General features: G+C 47.4%; 1 protein-coding gene and 1 non-coding gene across 2 annotated transcripts in view; one reads left to right on the plus strand and one right to left on the minus strand.

The window, feature by feature from the left end:
* The window catches only part of LOC108316401 (neuroblastoma breakpoint family member 10-like), a 163,908-nt gene that overhangs the window by 51,462 nt on the left and 93,172 nt on the right, over positions 1 to 19,274 (minus strand). The gene's annotated exons all lie outside the window — the stretch shown is intronic.
* LOC119473851 lies at positions 10,829 to 10,992 on the plus strand. The gene has a single exon (XR_005203092.1). It is a non-coding gene; the product is annotated as a U1 spliceosomal RNA (small nuclear RNA).

Consider the following 19,274-nt stretch of genomic DNA (forward strand, 5'->3'; position numbering starts at 1 on the left):
AAAAAAAAAAAAAAAAAAAAAAAATTACCAATATTGGCTCATCCAATGTAACAAATGTACCACACTATTGCAAGATACTAATGGGGGAAATTGTGTATTGAAGGACAGGAGGCACATGGGAACCCTCTACAGTATCTGCTCAATTTATCTGTAAGCCTAGAACTGTTGTATAAAGTAATATCTATACATTTTTCTAAATTAGAATGTGAAAGCTCCAGTATTTGGCGGTATCCTGATACTGTGTGGTTAATACTGGGCATTGAGGTGCACAACCTGGAGTCAGACAGTTGAAGATTTCAATGTCTGTGTTTCACCCTCTGTCCTAGGGGTGTCCCTGGAATCCAGAGGGCAGATCAGTTAGGTCGCAGTGGCATCAGCACTCCTGATAGTGCAGGTTCTGGTAAGGACAGGGCGAAACCACCTTGGATGGCAGAACTTGCCAAATACTTGGAACCACAGATCAAAGGAGAAGGAGACTACAGAATAAGCTCCTTGACTGAAAGATAAAGGTAGCTTCAGAGATTTGGCAAATTCTGAGAAAGAATTAGAAGTCAGAAAAAGAACTTAGATTTCAGAGCAAAGTGGTCTATTTAAAAAGAAAGGGAGACTGGGAGCAGTGGCTCACACCTGTAATCCCAGCACTTTGGGAAGCTGAGGTGGACAAATCACCTGAGGTCAGGAGCTCAAGACCAGCCTGGCCAATATGGTGAAACCCGATCTCTACCTCAAAACACAAAAATTAGCTGGGCATGGTGGCGTGTTCCTGTAGTCCCACCTACTTGGGAGGCTGAGGCAGGAGAATCGCTGGAACCCAGCAGGCGGAAGTTGAAGTGAGCTGAGATCATGCTACTGCACTCCAGCCTGGTGTCAGAGAGAGACTCCATTTCAAAAAAGAAAGAAAGAAAAGGAAGGAAGGAAGGAAAAAAGGGAGAGAGGGAGGAAGGAAGGGAGAGAACTTAGGTGAAGACTAAAATATCCAGGAATGGGCTTAAACCATCAATCCTTTCCATTAATGGCCACATGCTAACAAATTCTAGCACAGAGAAATGATACTGTAACATCAGATACAGTTAGCATGGGGTGAGAAGCTGCTCCCCAACGTCTTCATTCTCCTCTAAGGACACATTCAGAATTCACTGGGAACAGAGATATTGAATCTGGCCTTTGGGTGAGTTTGGACATCCACATGAAGGAGCTGGGGTGCCGGCCACCAGAACACCAGGCCATGACCTGCCCCACTGCCCCTTGCCTGCTTTGGAAGCCGCCCCACTGCGGGTGGGGCCTCAGCCCCAGGTCTCATGTTGTCCATTTGCTTTATCACTGGGCTTCTCTCCTTGCACTGGCTCCTACTTCCCCAGGATCCAATGAGTAGCCACCCGGGAAGGACGCAAACTGGCCGTGCCCCTTTGTCTCCGACACCTCTCAATGCCTGCAGAGGTGGGCTCCAGAACCACTCCACGAGTCGTGACTTGAGACTTGCTCACAATGATCTCCCTATTCCACAGCAGGGCCTGGCACTTCATAGCCACACCATGACAGCTCAGTGAAAGGAGGCATCCCCACAGCTCCTGGGGGACAAGAATTCCACTGTGGCCCAGAACTTTCTAGTCCCAAAAGATCCTGGATCGAGAGATGTGAAAGGCTTTCAAAAGTGGCCATTCTTTCACACCATTATACTGACAGCTGGACCATGTTCCCCATCCTGGACATGTCTGGAGGGCACCAGCCACACCCACACACATCTCCCCACCCACGACAGTGCAGCAGCATTAATTTGGGGGATGCCAGTGGGCAGGGAAGGGGGAACCATGAAAGCTAAAGAGGAGAAAGCAGGTGGAAGTGGGGCAGCCGAGTGGAAAGAGAGAGAGAAAATAAAGGTGGGTAGAGAATGAGGGGGCTCAGGAGGAGAGACAGAGACAGAGAGAGAGGGACAGAGAGAGAGACTAAGAGAGAGAGACACAGAGAGAGAGAGAGAGAAAGACTGAGAGACAGAGACGGGGGAGAGAGAGACAGACTGAGAGAGAGAGAGACTGAGAGACAGAGACAGAGAGAGACAGAGAAAGAGAGAGAGAAAGAGAGAGACTAAGAGAGAGAGACAGAGAGAGAGAGAGAGAAAGACTGAGAGACAGAGACGGGGGGAGAGAGAGACAGACTGAGAGAGAGAGAGACTGAGAGACAGAGACAGAGAGAGGGGGAGAGAGAGAGAGACAGAGAGAGACTGAGAGAGAGAGAGAGAGAGAGAGGCAGATCTAGCCACTGAGGAAAAATCCAGAAGACAGCACTTGTCTGCTTAAGTGAAATAACTTACACCTAACCAGGGGCAAGGGCACTGCAGGTTGTGGGTGCCATGCCCTGGTCATGCTCTGATGTTTAGGGACCATGACATCTTCCCTTTGAATCTAAATCATAATAGAGAGGGGACGCTGTCCCTATCTAGCTGGTAATGCCTTGTGATTTTGCCTTTTGGATCTGGTGGCTCTTCACATCTGCTCACTTTGTGGGAGGCAGCTCTTGGGGCACCAAATAGGACGATTCACGGCCTCAGGACGATGGAAGGGGCATCCTTGGTGAGCGCCCACATCCCCAGGAGCCTCTGCCTAGGTGGACATGGGCCCACGCCTAGCTTTTCTCTGCACAGGCCCTAGCCAGGCGTCCAGGGTGCTGGCTGAGTCCTGGGTCATGCAAATCCCCGTGTCTTGGCCTCGCGGTGGCTGGAATGGGAAACCGTGATCCTTCCACTTGGAACTGGACTTGCAAAGAAAAAGGCTCCTGCTGCTGTCAATTTCCTTGGACTTTGGCAACTGGATTCGGTCTTCTGGAATGGGAGCAGGACTCTTTTGGGTCACCCGAGGCATGGGGTGGCCTTGGATCTGCCGGTCCTGCCCAGGCCCTGAGGACTGGCTGACGTTGGTCACCTCTGTTGGTGTCGCTGCACTCACGCTCACCAGTAAAGATCCCCCAAAATGTCCTGACTATGAACATCCTCCTCCACTTCCTCTCGGACCGTGGTAGGCATTTTTCTGTGAGTGTAGGCTGCGTGGGAGGTCGGTGGTGGGCAGGGGGGGAGCCTAGAGAAGGAAGAGGAATGGTGGCCAGAAGGAGCGGAGGAGGAGGAGGAGGCAGGAAGGATGGAGAGCTGGAGGGGGCTGGGAAAATGGGTGTGGGGGGCTGTGAGGAAGACAGGGAGGAGGAGGGAGGGGTTGGATCTAGAATGACAGGAGGAGGAGAAGGGAGAGGAGAAAGAGGAGGAGGAGACGGCAGAAGAAGAAGAAGAAAAAGAAGAGCAGAAATCCCAGCATATTCCAAATCCCGTTCTGGAAATGGTCAGCGGTGCTCCATGGACAGAGGGAAGAGGACAGTTGCAAAGAGAAAGAAAGAAACCCCAGCGGGTGGGAAACTCTGGCAACTCCACCGAGCTGGTGGCTTTGTGGAGGCCTAAATATAGCTCTTCCGTGTTCCTAATCCCAAATAGTGCTTAATCTCATTCTCTGAGATACAATCCTAAAGAGAAGAGCAGAGACAGGTCAGTCTGGGGCCACTCCTCCTATTGTAGTTTAAAGGTACTCAGGTGCTGTGTGACCAGAAGAAAACAGCTGCAAAGGAAATTCTGGTGACTCTGGAGGCTGAAAATTCACTTGCAAATGCCAATAACTGAGACTGCTCTTGCCTAGTGGTCTCATGGTGTAACGGTGAGCACTCCGGACTCTGAATCCAGCGATCCGAGTTCAAATTTCGATGGGACCTTGCTGTTTGCTATGCACAAAAGCTGGTCTTTTACTCTGGAGCCCCTCCCGCCTCAAAGATAAAGCGAAAGGGACGTGGATTTCGTTTGCCCTTTGTTTCAAGTCCTGGGTCACAGGAGAGAAAGGTTTGGGTCCCAGGGAAGGAAGTCCCGCAGTGCGGGGGCCGCTGCAGGTCCTAGCGTCCCTCCTGCTCCCGCCTCGCGACGCGTCCCCGGCGATATCACTTGCGCTCTCCTATCCCCTCCTCAGGGGTCCGGGTCCCAGAAACTGGGCTCTCACAGGGGCCTGGTCCACAGGGAAATTGCTGAAACATCCAATCGGAGTCACCAAGCCTGGAGGATCCCCGTCCTGAGCGAGCCTCCTGGCCCCAGACAATCGGAGGGCCAGAGCGCACCGCCAGCGTCCCAGTAAGTCCCACACCCCGTGACCCCGGGTTTTGGAGTGAGAGGTCTCCTCCACTGACATGGCTGCTACACCTCAATCCTAGACCCGGAGATTCCTTTCACCCAGAAAATCCTTAATGGCACCCATTGTCTTTTTCGTAAGCAACGGTGGTATGAGGAATTTCGGTGGGGTTAGCTCAGTCATTGGTGATTGTGTCTGGGTTTAGAGTCAATGATTGGAGACCTAACTTAGGAGTAATACTGTTTTACTCAGATGGCTCATCCTATTCCGAATGTTAATTTACTCTGTTCTTCATATTCAGGTTATATGCTGAATTTCTAGCTCCCACGTCTCTATTGCGGGCTCTTTGTCGCTGTTTCACTAAGCTTTGGAACCTGACTCTGGAAATCTCATTCTTTGGTCCCAAGATCTCAGCCAGAAAGAGAAATCCACGCAGCGGCCTCTTAAGCTCGCGGACTGGGAGCCCTGGTCCGGATCCTCCGCAGCCTGGAAGGATCTCCTGCAGGGCCACAGGGAAGAGGAGGCTGAGTAGCCCAGAAGGATGCGTGTCGGACTGTGGGGCTCCCCTTCGACTGGCCAGGACCCCGCCCCAAGGAGAATATGACACCTTAGAACAAGACAGATGCAAAAATGTTTTCTTCTGCTCAGCAGAACTCTTTGGATGAGGCTCATGGTGGGTGTTGAGGGCGAGCTAAGATGTCCCTCCAGGGGCTCAGGACCATCGCTCTGATTTTCATATTTTGAAAATATGAAAATTTGCAGCAGTTACAAAGGATTGAAAAACACTGCAGTCTGTGAGGGGATCAGTTTGGAGGGTGTAGGGGGGGTGTGGTGGGGGGTGGGAGAGAGCTGCCTTGTTGGCTCCTTGGAGTGGACCCGCAGGAAGGAAAACACACACACTCCATTTCCTCTCGTAGGCTGGACTGAGGGCCTGGGATGGAAAATTGCACAAAGAGCAGTAGGTGCATTGAAAATTGTTACCCCTAGAGAGAAGTGTGGGGCCGGGACACTGCCATCGTTGCTGCTGCTCACCACCAGCTTGGCAGCATGTGTGAATTTCATAACAGTATACAGTGCATGCAAATCACTCCTGTTTACAATCAACCGATCACAATTCCTTACAGATTTCTTTGTTCCTTCCCCACTCCAACTACTTCCCTTGTCTAAACTTAAAGGAAAATAAAAACATTTGTTTTTACATATATTGTTTAAGTTGATCCTCAGCCCACCCTCCTCTAGTAGCTGGGATCACAGGTATACAACACGGTGTCCAGCTAATTTTTGTTTATTTTGTAGTGATGGGGGTTTTTGCCATTTTGGCCAGGCTGGTCTCGAACTCCTGGACTCAAGTGATCTGCCTGCCTGGGCCTCCCAAAATGCTGTCCTGCATGCCCAGCCATCATTTGTATTTTGCATTTAAATATTTTATAGTCACATGTATCATTCCTCATAGATTCTGGGTTTTGTAGCCTGTGAATGATGGGGTTCAGGACACACTACTCCAAAATATAACACCTTGGGCTCCTAAATATTTTATACTAAAGGAATTTGAGAAAATAGGAGCAGGAAGGCCACTGTCACCCTCCCCCTGCCCTTCTTCCCTGAAGCCAATTGTACCACTCTCACGTGAGGGGTGCCTTCTCTGTACCCAGAGGAAAGGTGCATCCTTGTGTCTGAAGATACGGGGACACAGAGAAGAGTCTGAACATATAGGCCTGCTATGTTTCCCCAGTTTATTACCATTAGATCGTACTGTAGGGCTGATGGCCCACAGGGTCGTGGGGTGTGCCTTATGCTGTGCTGAGGCACAGGATCCGAGAAATAAAGAGACAGGACACAGAAGTACAAAGAAAATGCAGCTGGGCTCGGGGGGCCACGCCACCTATGAGTGGAGTCAGGCGAGGCCCCCAATGTCCAGAAGCATGAGTATTTATTGTGTATGGGTTAGGGGGTAGGGCAGTGAGTGAAGTCATCTTTAAGGATAGTGATAGGGTCGTGAGCAATAAAACAATGACCCATTAGGTCACCTAGGCTGGAAGGGGGACAGTGCACAGCAGGGAGTACATTCCCATTAGGTCACCGAGGCATGGAGGTGGGCCGTGCGCAGTGAAGAGGGTGCAGTGTGCAATACCTCTATTTATGGGCAAGCTACTAAGAAGATTTATAGGAGGATGCTTTAAGTCACACAGCAGTGACAGAGCTGTCAGGGTCTACGCCACCTGCTGGCAGCTTCCAATGAATTCTATGGGAAGATGCTTTTCAAGCAGCACAGTAGCAAGAGCTGATAAACTTCACAGTCACCAAGGTGGATTGCCGGTCTGAGGGCAGCCTTCCACAAGAACTGGAGCAAGGTCCTACAACTCCTTTATCATGACGAGTGGCTCTCGCCCCAAGCCTGCCATACAGCGGGTATCTTTACAATACTGAATGCTGCCACCTGGGCCATGAATTCTTGTCCTGGTGTAACTGTTTTTCCCTTAAATCATGCTCTGCACTGTGTCTGCTCTAGGCATTCCTCCGATTATAAGCTGCTTATTCCTTAATTCATGCTCTGTATTGTGTCTACTCTGGGCATTCCTTTGTTTATATACTAAGATATAGTTATATATATATACACATATATGGAAATAACTGAGTGGTAAGATATTCTTTAGGCACTCATTCTATGAACTAATAGTATGTGATTATATAGAGAGGATTGTATAAAGGGAAATAACAGTAGTAACACTATAAGCTGAGATTTTCTCCAAGGCCTAATTCTATAAACTAATATATGATTATATAGAGGAGTATATAAAAGGAAATCATTGAGTAGTAACACTATACACTGAGACATCTCCAGGTCTTAATTGTGCCAGGATTCTGCTTAGCTCCCCTTCCTCAGTACCTGTGTGGGGGTCACCCACATTGTACTCCTTTTAGTCCATCACACTTCTCTATGACTATCCACTCTTCATCTAACCTACTTAAAAAAAAAAAAGGAAAAACCCTGAGGTTTCGTTGTTTCCATGGGCCTTCATTTCCTTTGGAACTCACTCCCATCATGTGAAACTGACATTAAATAACTAGGTATGCTCTTCTCTTGTTAGTCTGTCTTTTGCTGTAAGGGTCTCAGCAGTGAACCTAGGCTGGGTAAGGAACAGTCATATTTCCTCCCCTACGTGTACAAATGTCTTCCACTTTAAAACTACACAAATTTTATTAAGTCTGATTTGAAGCAAGAAATTGAATCACTAATCCCCTTCGGATGAGCTGAACAGATGAGCTAATAAAGACCCAGTTCCTCCCAGAGAGAAATAGGGTTTTGTTTTGTTTTGTTTTGAGACCAAGTTTTACTCTTGTTGCCCAGGCTAAAGTGCAATGGTGTGATCTTGGCTCACCGCAACCTCTACCTCCCGAGTTCAAGTGATTCTCCTGCCTCAGCCTCCCAAGTAATTGGGATTACAGGCATGAACCACCATGCCCAGCTAATTTCATATTTTTAGTGGAGATGGGCTTTCTCCATGTTGATCAGGCTGGTATTGAACTCCTGATGTCAGGTGATCCTCCCACTTTGGCGTCTCAAAGTTCTGGGATTATAGGTGTGAGCCACCATGCGCAGCCGGAGAAACACTTCTGTGGCTCATTCCCTGAAGCTCCTTGAGGGTCAAACCTGCTGAAGATTGACGGGCCTTCCTGGGACCTCCCACCCCAGGAGATCGCTGCTGGTGAGAGGATTGCCGCAGTCTCCCTGGGAGGGTGCACAGCCACTGGAAAGTATCACTGCTGTGACTTCAATACAACCGGTTTTCATCACATCTCTGTTTTTTTAAATATGGAGTCTCACTCTATCACCCGGGCTATAGTGCAGTGGCACAATCACAGCCCACTGGAACATCTGCCTCCTCGGTTCAAGTGATTCCTCTGCCTCAGCCTCCCGAGTAGTTGGGATTACAGGTGCACCATCTTGCCGGGCTAATTTTTGTATTTTTAGTAGAGATGGAGTTTCACCATGATGGCCGGGCTAGTCTCAAACTCCTGACCTCAGGTTCTCCACCCACCTTGGCCTCCCAAAGTGCTGGGATTACAGGCATGAGCCCTGGCACCTGGCCACATCTGCTCTTTGTGCACTGCTGCAGGTAACTACAAGAGCAAACATGCAAATGAGTAACAGACCCACACTCCTTGACTGTGCCTGATATGCACAGTACCACATGGCAGGCACAGCTGATGAATGTGTGTGATTACTTATTTAGTCCTTACAGGCCAAGGTTGCACCATCATCTTCCATGTGAGAGGGCTGAGATGCAGAGATGTTAACTAACCTGCTCAGGGTCACTCAGGTCAGATTTCTTTGACAGTCATACTTTTCCTATGTCAGGTTTTTCTCACTGTCATAGTTTTTGCAAGGGCACATTCACCAGGAGCAGTACAAACGCAGTGGTTCTGAGAATGCCTTCTGGAGCCAGGCTGCCTTCAGTTCAAATTCCTACTTTCAAATTCTCCTTCCCCGGCTAAGTGACCCTGAGCTCTGCACCTGCTTCTAACCTCCAACCTGCCCTTGGCTATTCCTGGGCATAGGCCAGGCTAAATATGGGAGAAATTTACTTCCAACTGTAAGTCTGAAACAAAGATGATAACAGCCCCTTCCTGAGACAAACTCCTTCCTTTCTTGGGCATCAGAGCTCCTTAGTAAAGCTAACAAATTAGCCACAAGATTGAAAATTATGGCTCAGGAGCCAAGCAGCCAGAAGCCACACGATTCCTAAACTCCCCAGTTGTGCTTATAAATGACATCATTCGTATAAAACCTAAGATTGGCATTCAAGGTGTTTTTCAGACCCTGTCATATGATGAACTAGCTGGTGCCACCCAGAGAGGTGAACTGGCTCTTCTGGTCCTGTGGCCCCCACCCAGGGACTGACTCAGTGCAAGAAGACAAGGTCCAACTCCCTGTGATTTCACGAACCCCTACGCAACCAATCAGTTTTCCCCATTCCCTAGTCCTCTGCCAGCCAAACTATCCGTTAGAAAAACCCTAGTCTCTGAATTTGGGGAGAGGCAGATTTGAGTAATAATAAACCTCTGTCCTGTTGCTTAGCTGGCTCTGCATGCATTCGATTCTTTCTCTATTGCAGGAAGCCTGCTGTTCTCAGCTCCATGGACTTTTCTGAGCAACCAGCAAGATAAACTCACCAGTTATATTAATAAAAGAAAAACACAAATGGCACATATGCTTGAAAAGAAATGTAAGTGTGTATTTCTTTAAGAAATGCAAAAGGAGGAGGAATGATATGAGAGGCAGTACACTGTCCTAAATCTTTCACGATTCTCCTGCCTCCCCCACACCCTTCTTCTCCCAACAACTGCTCCCCAGAAACCTTCAACTTAAGCATGATTCCTGCCAGAACTGGGTTTGTCCTCCCCTTTACATTTTCCTCTCACCTGCCCCAAACCCCTTCCATATCTGATCTGTTCTTTCACTTCCAGGTCATTGACTTTTTCCATTTAAAAATATAAAAGATACAGAAAGAAGAAGATAACCAGTCATCCATATTTCCACCACCTGGAATTAAGTACTATTTGCACATGTACATATTTTTCTTCCAAACCATTTTGAAGTTCCTCTCCTTTTTTTAAATCATACATGCACCATACCACCAGTACAGAAAAGGTACAGATATGTAAGATTTCTGATCACCTTAAGTTAAAATCACTTTTGTTAACATGAGGGCAACGCTGATGGAGTCGTGTTCTTCTGGTGTATCTACAGAGAGAATGTGTATTTTAGCTAGACTGTCCCCTGCCCGCCCCACAGAAGAAAAATCAATAAAGGAGGCCATATATAAATATATGTTTTTGTAAAATTGAGCTTAGACTCTATTTTTAGTTTACTATTATTTCATTTAATAGTGCATGAACTTAACTGAAGACGGTAAGACAGAAACAAACATGGAGGAATTCCTGAACTCCCGATCACAGTTAGAGACACTTTTCTAAAGGAATCCTCTAAAGGATTAATGTTTAATACGTTAATTAATAATGTGTAATACATTACATTAAGGCGAAGGCATTAGGATTTGCAGTGGTTTTCTTTTGTTGTTGTTGTCGGTTGTTTTTTGAAACAATATGGTTTCTCTCTGATATTGAAGGACTTTCAATTTCAAGCGGAATGCTACAGCACCAGGATAACCATATGTGAAAAGAGCAAGTTTTCTTTGTAATCCTAAACATTCTCGTCTGCGAATTAAAAGCCATTATTTGAAGAAGGGTGCACAGGTTCCAGCTGGCGGCCTAAAGTGACCTGGGCAGCAGGACAAGGACGCGCCTCCTCGGGAGCGAACAGATGCGGCGGGAGGGGAGGGAGAGGCCGACGTCACTTCCCCTCCAGCTCCGACAGCGGGTTGGTCGCTGAGCGACGGTGGGACAGACCGGAACTGGGAGAGGCGGGGCCGGTGACGTCACGGAGAGGGTGGTGTCTATGTAGATGAGGCAGCGCGGGGGCTGCTGCTTGGCCACGAGGGATTTCTGGTGCTGTGGGAGCAATCCAGGACCGGCCTTGGATTTGAGAGTCCCAGCTGTGTGTCCGGGCTGGGAGAGCTCGGGATGGCCGGGGTGCGGAGAGGAAGCCCCGGGCAAGTGACCGTGCGTGTAAAGGGTGAGGCGTGTGCGGCTCCGGCAGGGCGGAGGCGGGCGACCTCATACTTACCTGGCAGGGGAGACACCATGATCACGAAGGTGGTTTTCCCAGGGCGAGGCTTATCCATTGCACTCCGGATGTGCTGACCCCTGCGATTTCCCCAAATGTGGGAAACTCGACTGCATAATTTGTGGTAGTGGGGGACTGCGTTCGCGCTCTCCCCTGGCCTTTTGGGGTACCAAAGGTAGATTGCGCCAAGGGCTGGTTCTCATTTGCTTGGTTTTTCGTTCTGGTGGGCGTCGTGCTATTCCAGTTGATAAAGCTGGGAAGGGATGAGAAAACTGTCGCTGTCTTTTCTGTTGTAGAATTAACGAGTGTCGCCCGTGGAGATAGTTTCACACAACTTTACTATGGAGTTGGTTACACAGTTTAACACAACCTTACTATCGAGATGGCTACACAGGTTTTCCTGCATAGGGGCTTTTTTTTTTTTTTTTTGCAGAGATGGCTCTGTAGCCTCCAGTCTCTTGGCTTTTCACACGCTCTTTGAGAACCTTCGCGTTTTTCCCTACCCCTCAAGTCAGTCACCTTTAGAGGTCCCGGAATTTCTGTGCTGCTGAGGAGTGGGTTCTCACCTCCTAGGGCCAGGTAGGAACTACGCAGAGGGGCGCTCATCTTTGGGATCAAAGCAGGGCCTTTGTCTCTTAGTGTCCCCTTCCGGGGACATAACACGCTTACTTCGTGCAGGGGAACGGCTCTGCCAGCGCCCAGGTGCCCTCGTGCAGATTCATTGAGGCCCATAGGTCAGAACCACAGCCTCACCTTGTCTCAGCGGAAATGCGCTGCCATCGTCCCTGAAGTAGAAGGCGGGACGTTTGATGAGGAGCCGGTCTAGTTTCCCTGCTATCTCCTGTCGTTTACGCAGCTCCTCTTTCTTCAGACTTCACTTAAGTGGCAGTTTTCTTGTTTGATGTTTCGCTTCCACATCCTACATCCATTGCCCGGCAGCGTTCTAGATAGCCCCCCGACCCATCCCTCCCGCCCTCCGGCCGCCTCTTCCTACTTCTGCCGCCTGCGTCCTCCCCGTCCCTCTTTCTTCAGGCCCTCGCTTATCACCTTCATGGACAGAAAATACTTAGCTGTCTCCCAACACGTAGCACCCGGCATATTCCGTAGTACCCTCTCAAATGGCATTGTGAGTTCATCTGTTTTTAGCTCCCACAAGTATCTCACTGGGCTTGTCCCTGCACTACGTGAACACGAACATTTCACCACGCAAGAAAGCCCCAGGCCTAGTGATGGCCGTTCTGGGCATTTTGCCAGCCTCTCCCAGGGTGTTTTCTGACCCCACACACTTCTGATTTGTAATGTCCTGGTGAATAGAAACTACCGGGCCCAACCTGAAAACATGGGGAGAACGGGGTCGGGGTGGCTGTCGGGTGTGGTGTGTGTGTGTTGCGGGGTTGGGGGGGTGGCCTGTGGCATCCCCTGGTGGCTACCCCGGGAATAGCACTCATAGATCCGCACGTCCGGAGAAGCCTCTGCCATTCCAACCAGGGTGCGTGCAGAAACCCGCGGCTCCAAACAAAACCGGCTAGAACGCGCAGGATGCCCAGTGAGTGTTCAGGACACTGCGAGTGGAAGCCGTATGTCCTATGGACTGATGTAGTTGAGTGAAGATGAGCCATTTACTTCTAACCCCAGCAGCAGACATTGCCTTCTCAACTATAAAATATGTGAACCAAAACCGAAAGCAACTTTCAGTGCTTTACTGATGAGCAAACAGGTTTTTAGAATTTTTTTTTTTTTTTTTTTCTAATAAAAAGACAGGGTTTCACCATGTTGGCCAGGCTGGTCTTGAACTCCTGACCTCAGGTGATCCGCCCACCTTGGCCTTCCAAAGTGCTGAGACTACAGATGTGAGCCACCACTCCCAGCCAGGTTTTTAGAATGTTTAAGAAATGTCCCTTGATCCGGGACCGTCATCACTAATGTATGCTTCTAATTCCTAGTGGAGAAGTTTCTGAACAAAAGCAGTCCACCAATCCAGTGGCTAAGAACTGCTTGGATATTGGTTTCCAGGCCCATCAAATCATACCGAGGTTCTGACAAAGACGTGCGCTTCTGTCTGCCTTTGGGATGTCTCAGATTCCTCAGATAAAATTTTTTTTTTCAATTTTTCTTCTTAAAAGCATTGATGATCAAAAGCTTAGTCAGCGTGTCCCTCTTTGCCGGAAAGACTCATTCCTGGATTGTCCTGTACCAAGCTGGGGACAGGGGAGGAAAGGAGCCACCTCTCTGAGGAATTTTTAAGGGTACCCAAAAGTCCAATGGAAGGGGCATTACAACCAGGTGCAGTGGCTCACACTGTAATCCCAGCACCTCACAAGGCCGAGGTGGGTGGATCGCCTGAGTCCAGACGAGCCTGGGCACCACAGCAAAACCCACCTCTACTGAAAATACAAAAATTAACCAGGTGTGGTCGTATATGCCTGTAATTCCAGCTACTCAGGAGGCTGAGGCATGAGAATCATTTAAACCTGGGAGGCGGAGGTTGCAGTGAGCTAAGATTGTGCCACTGCACTCCAGCCTGGGTGACAAAGCGAGACTCTGCCTCAAAAAAAAGAAAAAAAGAAAGAAAAAAGGGCATCACAGAGTGGCCAGAGAGAGAGAGAGAGAGAGAGAGAGAGGCCTCAGTTAAGTCTCCAGCTGTTATCACTTGTCGAATCATCTCTAGTCCTCGGAATACCATGAAATTAGTTTTCTCAGAAGTAAAGCGATGAGAAACACGTAACAATAATGACATTGCACTTCGTCATTCCATGCCCTTAGACATTTATAGGGCCATGGATGGTGATCTGTTCAAGAGACAAAAATAAACTCTGGTGCAGAACAGGTAAGTGCACTGTAATTTGTGTACATCAGCTTTTGGGCATTTAAATCATGGGTCAGGAATTTAGAGCAAGAGGGCAGGTTGGATCCTGATAGCAGGAGGGAGTGTTTTCTTTTTAGCTTTCCAACAGCATCATGGTGTTTACCACCGTTATTTAGGAGTGAAGCGACAATTTTTTGCTTGGTTGGTTTTTTATTTTTTATTTTTATTATTGTTACTTTTTAAGACAGGGTCTCATTCTGTTGCTGAGGCTGGAGTGTAGTGGCAAGATCACAGCTCAGTACAGCCTTGACCCCTTGTCCTCCAGGGCTCAGTGGCTCAGCCTACCAAGCAGCTGGGACTACAAGCACACACCACCAGACCCAGCTTATTTATTTATTTTTTTGAGACAGGGTCACACTCTTTTGCCCAGGCTGGAGTGCAGTGGCGTCATCAGGGTTACTGCAAGCTTGAACTCCTGAGCTCAAGTGATCCTCTCAGCTCATTCTCCTGAGTAGCTGAGACTACAGGTGAGCACCACCACACCCAGCTAATTTGTATATAGTTTGTGGAGATGGAGTTTCACCATTTTGCCCAGGTTCATCTCAAACTCCTCGGCTCGAGTGATCCTCCTGCCTCAGTCTCCCAAAGTGCTGGGATCACAGGCAGTTATTTTGACAGTACGATTATATGGGTTACACTGAGGTTAGGGTGACTCAGACAGATCTGATAAACAGGTTTTACTTGATATGATCCTGAATTGCATTGTGACTGCGATGAGGTGGAATGCCAGTGAAATTTAGCACAGGACATACCAATAGGTCATTATGCTCAAGAGCAGTTTGTATGGCTGGGCACGGTGGTTCACGCCTGTAATCCAAGCACTTTGGAGGCCAAGGCGGGCGGATCACCTGAGGTTGGGAGTTCAAGACCTGCCTGACCAACACGGTGAAACACTGTCTTAAAAAAAAAATGCAGTTTGTGGTTTTGAGTGGCAAACCTGGCACCTTATCAAATTTCCCACAGTGGCAATAGTTTGTGAGATTCTGATTAGAGAATTATCCCTCCATGCTGTAATCACATTAATTAGGACAGTGAAACAGAAACCTGATCTGACACATTTTGCTGCGTATGTATATATATGTATAGACACATACACAACAGGACTAGTGTGTCAGATGTTAAGAGAATATGCATATAGGGTGATTTTACCAAAACCACCATGAGAGGACTCCTACAACTTAAAGGAGCCCTAACGATTCATGCGTTCCAGTCAACAGAAAAAGAGATCAACTCTTTCAGGTGCAGTAAGCGCTGGAATTGTAACTGGTTACACAGGCCGGTATCTTGGGCGAAACGGGACTGCAATAAATGTCAGCTGTTTGCCACCTCGGTCAAGAAGATTGCGAGTCACCTTTAAGTGAAAATCTCCACTGACAGATGTCCGCTCTGGTAGGGTTGCCTTTTATAAGAGCAACATGAATCCATGTGTCAATGCCCTTAGGTTTCCTGGCACAGAGATTGGTCAATACAACCTGATGAAGCCAGGTGCAGTGTATGTACCTGTGGTCCCAGCTACTTGGAAGGATGAGGCAGAAGGATGGCTTGAGCCCAGGAGTTTCAGGCTACAGTGAATCATGATTGTATCACTGCATTATGGGTTGGGGAAAACAGTGAGATTCCATCTCAAAATAATAATAAATAAATAAAATAATAATAATACGTGATGTGGTCCCTTCCAACAGGCTTGGAGGGAAGGTTTTATTTGTCGTTGTTTCCAGTCAACAACATCTCCAGGTTACAGGCCATGATTTTTGATATTTTCATCTCCCAAGAGTTCATCATGAAAGGAATTCTTTATTAATGTGGAGTTCTTCGTAAGAAGTTTTGTGAGATCTTAGCAATAATGGAGAATGTCACCTTTAAGAAGTGCAGATTCTTAGAAGCAAGATGGAGTAAAAACAAGACAGAAAAAGAAAGAAAGAAAGAGAGAAAAAAGAAAGAAAGAAAGATAAAGAAAGAAGGAAAGAAAGAAAGAGAAGTGCAGATTCACAAGCACCTTCTTCTAACCTCTGCATGAGTCTTCCTGTTATTATTTCAAAGGGAGAGCGTGCACGTTTTCCAGAACTCATGGGATATCCTTGCTGAAGAAAGGCTAAAAACATCTGTTAGCTTTGAGCATTGGGTTTTTATTGTATCATTAGTGCACTCCATCGGCCCTGAGGATTAGGGGTGATAGGCACAATGGGAGTGCTGGGACACAGGCAAACCTTACACATGGATCCAACTACCTGACCAATGAAGTGAGTTCCTTGGTTGCTATGGAGGTCAGATGGCGCCTTATGAGGAATGACCTTTTCTAATCAGAATCTACCTGCTACTTGGGCTGTGGCCCATCAGCACGGAAATGCTTCACCCCAGTGAGAGCACATACAAATCAGCACCAGAAGGTATCTATAACTCCCAGAGAGAGCTGGATAAATTTAATGGCCATATCTTGAAGGTCATCAAGGTAAAATGTCCCTGATACCCATGAAGCAGTTTTCCAGAGTTATGTTTGGGACAGACAGTATGGGTAAAATAAAAGTTTTGTGCAATCATAGATGATGACGAATGCCATTGCTTTCCCCCTCTAACATTTTGTCTGAATTCCAATGAGTCAGCTTATGAACTACTGTCAACAGGATAACTGAAGCCTAAGGGGTGGATCAGTGTGTCACCGGGCCCGTACCATATGCCTGTTTCTGGAAAACACTTGTTGCCTTTATCTTTCCGGAGATCGCTTTCCTGCTTGGGAGCTCCCAGTTATGCCTTTTTTTTTCTTTCCTTTTTCTTTTTTTAAGAGTCTCGCTCTGTCACCCAGGCTGGAGTGCAGTGGCGTGAGCTGGGCTCACTGCAACCTCTGCCTCCCAGGTTCAAGTGATTCTCATGCCTCTGCCTCCCAAGTAGCAGGGACTACAGTCGTGTGTCACCACACCAGCTACTTTTTGTATTTTTAGTAAAGACAGGGTTTCATTACATTGGTCAGGCTAGGCCCAACCAAACTCCTAACCTCAATTGATCCGCCCACCTCAGGTGATCCACCCACCTAGGTGATCCACCCACCTCAGGCTCCCAAAGTGCTGGGATTACAGGCATGAGCCACCGTGCCCAGCCCACTTGTGCTTCTAATAAAGTCTTCAATGGGTCGTAAATCAGCAACGTCATTTTGAGGAATCTGTGTCTCATGTCACCTTCAGAACTGCATCTTAGCTGCAGCATCAGCAAAATGGTTGTCCTTGCTCTCTGGAGTATCGAATTTTTAATGGCCAGGAATTTTGATGATGGCCAAAGATTCAGGTTTTCAAGTTGCTTCCAAGAGGACAGAAACTTATTGGTCATTTTTGATGGGTTGACCTGATGAGTTCAGAAAGCTACGTTGCTTCTAAAGCATTCCAAAATCCTCATCTTCTCCAAATGCATCTCTGCAGTCAGTGTAAATGGTAGGCTGAGGTGGGAGGATTGATTGAGCCCAGGAGTTCTCTCGAGACCAGCCTGAAAAACAGTGAGCCCTCCTCTCTACAAAAAAAATCAAAATTAGCTGGGTGTGGTGGCATGCCCATGTGGTCCCAGCTATTTGGGAGGCTGAGGTGGGAGGATTGTCAGAGCCGAGAGGTTGAGGCTGTGGTGGGCCATGATGGAGGTACTGCACTCCAGCCTGGGTGACAGAGTGAGACTCTGTCTCAATAAATAAATAAATCTCAGCCATTTAAAATATCAATGACAGATTTATTTGGACTTTAAAGTGCACTGCACTTCATAACATCAAAATCAGAAACTTACACTGATGCCACTGATGGCAGAAAACAACAATGCAAACATGAGAGAGAGAGAAGGAAAGGACTTGTCAATGATCCTACTTAGTATATAAAAGCAAAAGATTCAATTTCTGCTCATGAAAACAGAAGAACTGAGGGAACAAGGGCCAATAGCGCTAAGGATCCAGGTCTGTTAATTGCAGGTTTCTGTCGGCTCCAGTGATGTTTCTCAGATGGGCTGATTTTTATGGACATAGTCTCTGAAATAGATCAGTCAGGGAAAAATATAGCTATCAAAGAGGTCACTGTGACCTGTCTTCTCAGGACCCATGTGACTTGGTCACCACAGGAAACAATTACAGGCTGAGCACAGCGGCTCACGTCTGTAATACCAACACTTCGGAGGCTGAGGTGGGCAGATCTCTTGAGCTCAGGAGCTGGACAGCAGCCGGGGCAACTTGATGAAACTCTGTTAAAAAGATACAAAAATTGGCCAGGCATGGTGGTGTATGCTGGTAGATCCAGCTACTCAGGAGGATCAGGTGAGAGGATCATCTGAGCCTGAGGAGGCTGAGGCCGCATTGAGCCATGATCACGCCACTGCACTCCAGCCTGGGTGACAGAGTAAGACTATGTCTCAAAATAAATAAATTTTCAAAAGAAACAGGGCCAGGCCTCGTGACTTGCACATATAATCCCAGAACTTTGGGAGGCCAAGGTGGGAGTATCACTTGAGCTCAGGAGTTCAAGACCAGCCTAGGCAACATAGTGAGACTTCATCTCTAAAAAATACATATATATGTTTTTTAAATAAATGTATATAATATATAATAAAATAGATACATATTTTATTATACATAATGTAATCATATATACTTATGTAATAATAAAATAAAATATTTATATATTTTATTATATATATACACATATTTTATTTTAATTCTAATATATATATAAATATATATATATATATATATATATATATATATATATATACACACAAACAATTGCAGATGTTGAAGGACTTTTTAAAATATTTCAGCCGGGTGTAGTGGTTCAGGTCGGTAATCCCAGCACTTTGGGAGACGGAGGCAGGAGGATCACTTGAGCCCAGGCAGCTGAGGCTACAGTGAACTATGATCGTGCCACTGCTGCAACCTGGGCAACAGAGCAAGATCGTATCTCAAAAAATAAAATAAAATGTCTTAGAAGTTTAGCTGTCCATCCTGTGCAACAAAATATCTGTGTGTAATGTCCACCATGTCCTTCTATTGTGCCTCTCCCTCGGTTAAGCCAGGAAGGCACTTGTCCCCTTAGAATGTCATTGGCACATGGCCGGGCATGGCAGCTCCTGACTGTAATTCCAGCACGTTGGGAGGCTGGTCCAGGATTTGAGACCGGCCTGGCCAACATGATAAAACCCCGTCTCTACTAAAAATACAAAAATTAGCTGGGTGTGGTGGCGCAGGCTCCTAAGCTGAGATCATTCCACTGCACTCCAGCCTCAGCAACAGAGCAAGAGTATCTCAAAAAAAAAGTAAGGGCTGGGCACGGTGGCTCACGCCTGTAATTCCAGCACTTTGAGAGTCTGAGGTGGGCGGATTACAAGGTCAAGAGATGGAGACCATCCTGGCCAACATGTTGAAACGCCATCTCTACTAAAACTGCAAAAATAAGCTGGGCATGGTGGTGTGCGCCTGTAGTCTCAGCTACTCAGGAAGCTGAAGCAGGAGAATTGCTTGAACCTGGGAGGTGGAGGTTGCAGTGAGCCGAGATCGGGCCACTGCACTTCAGCCTGGTGCCTGGCAACAGAACAAGACTCTGTCCTCTGTCTCAAA

The sequence above is a fragment of the Cebus imitator genome, unplaced genomic scaffold, assembly GCF_001604975.1.
Source record: "Cebus imitator isolate Cc_AM_T3 unplaced genomic scaffold, Cebus_imitator-1.0 Scaffold188, whole genome shotgun sequence".
Taxonomy (NCBI): domain Eukaryota; kingdom Metazoa; phylum Chordata; class Mammalia; order Primates; family Cebidae; genus Cebus; species Cebus imitator.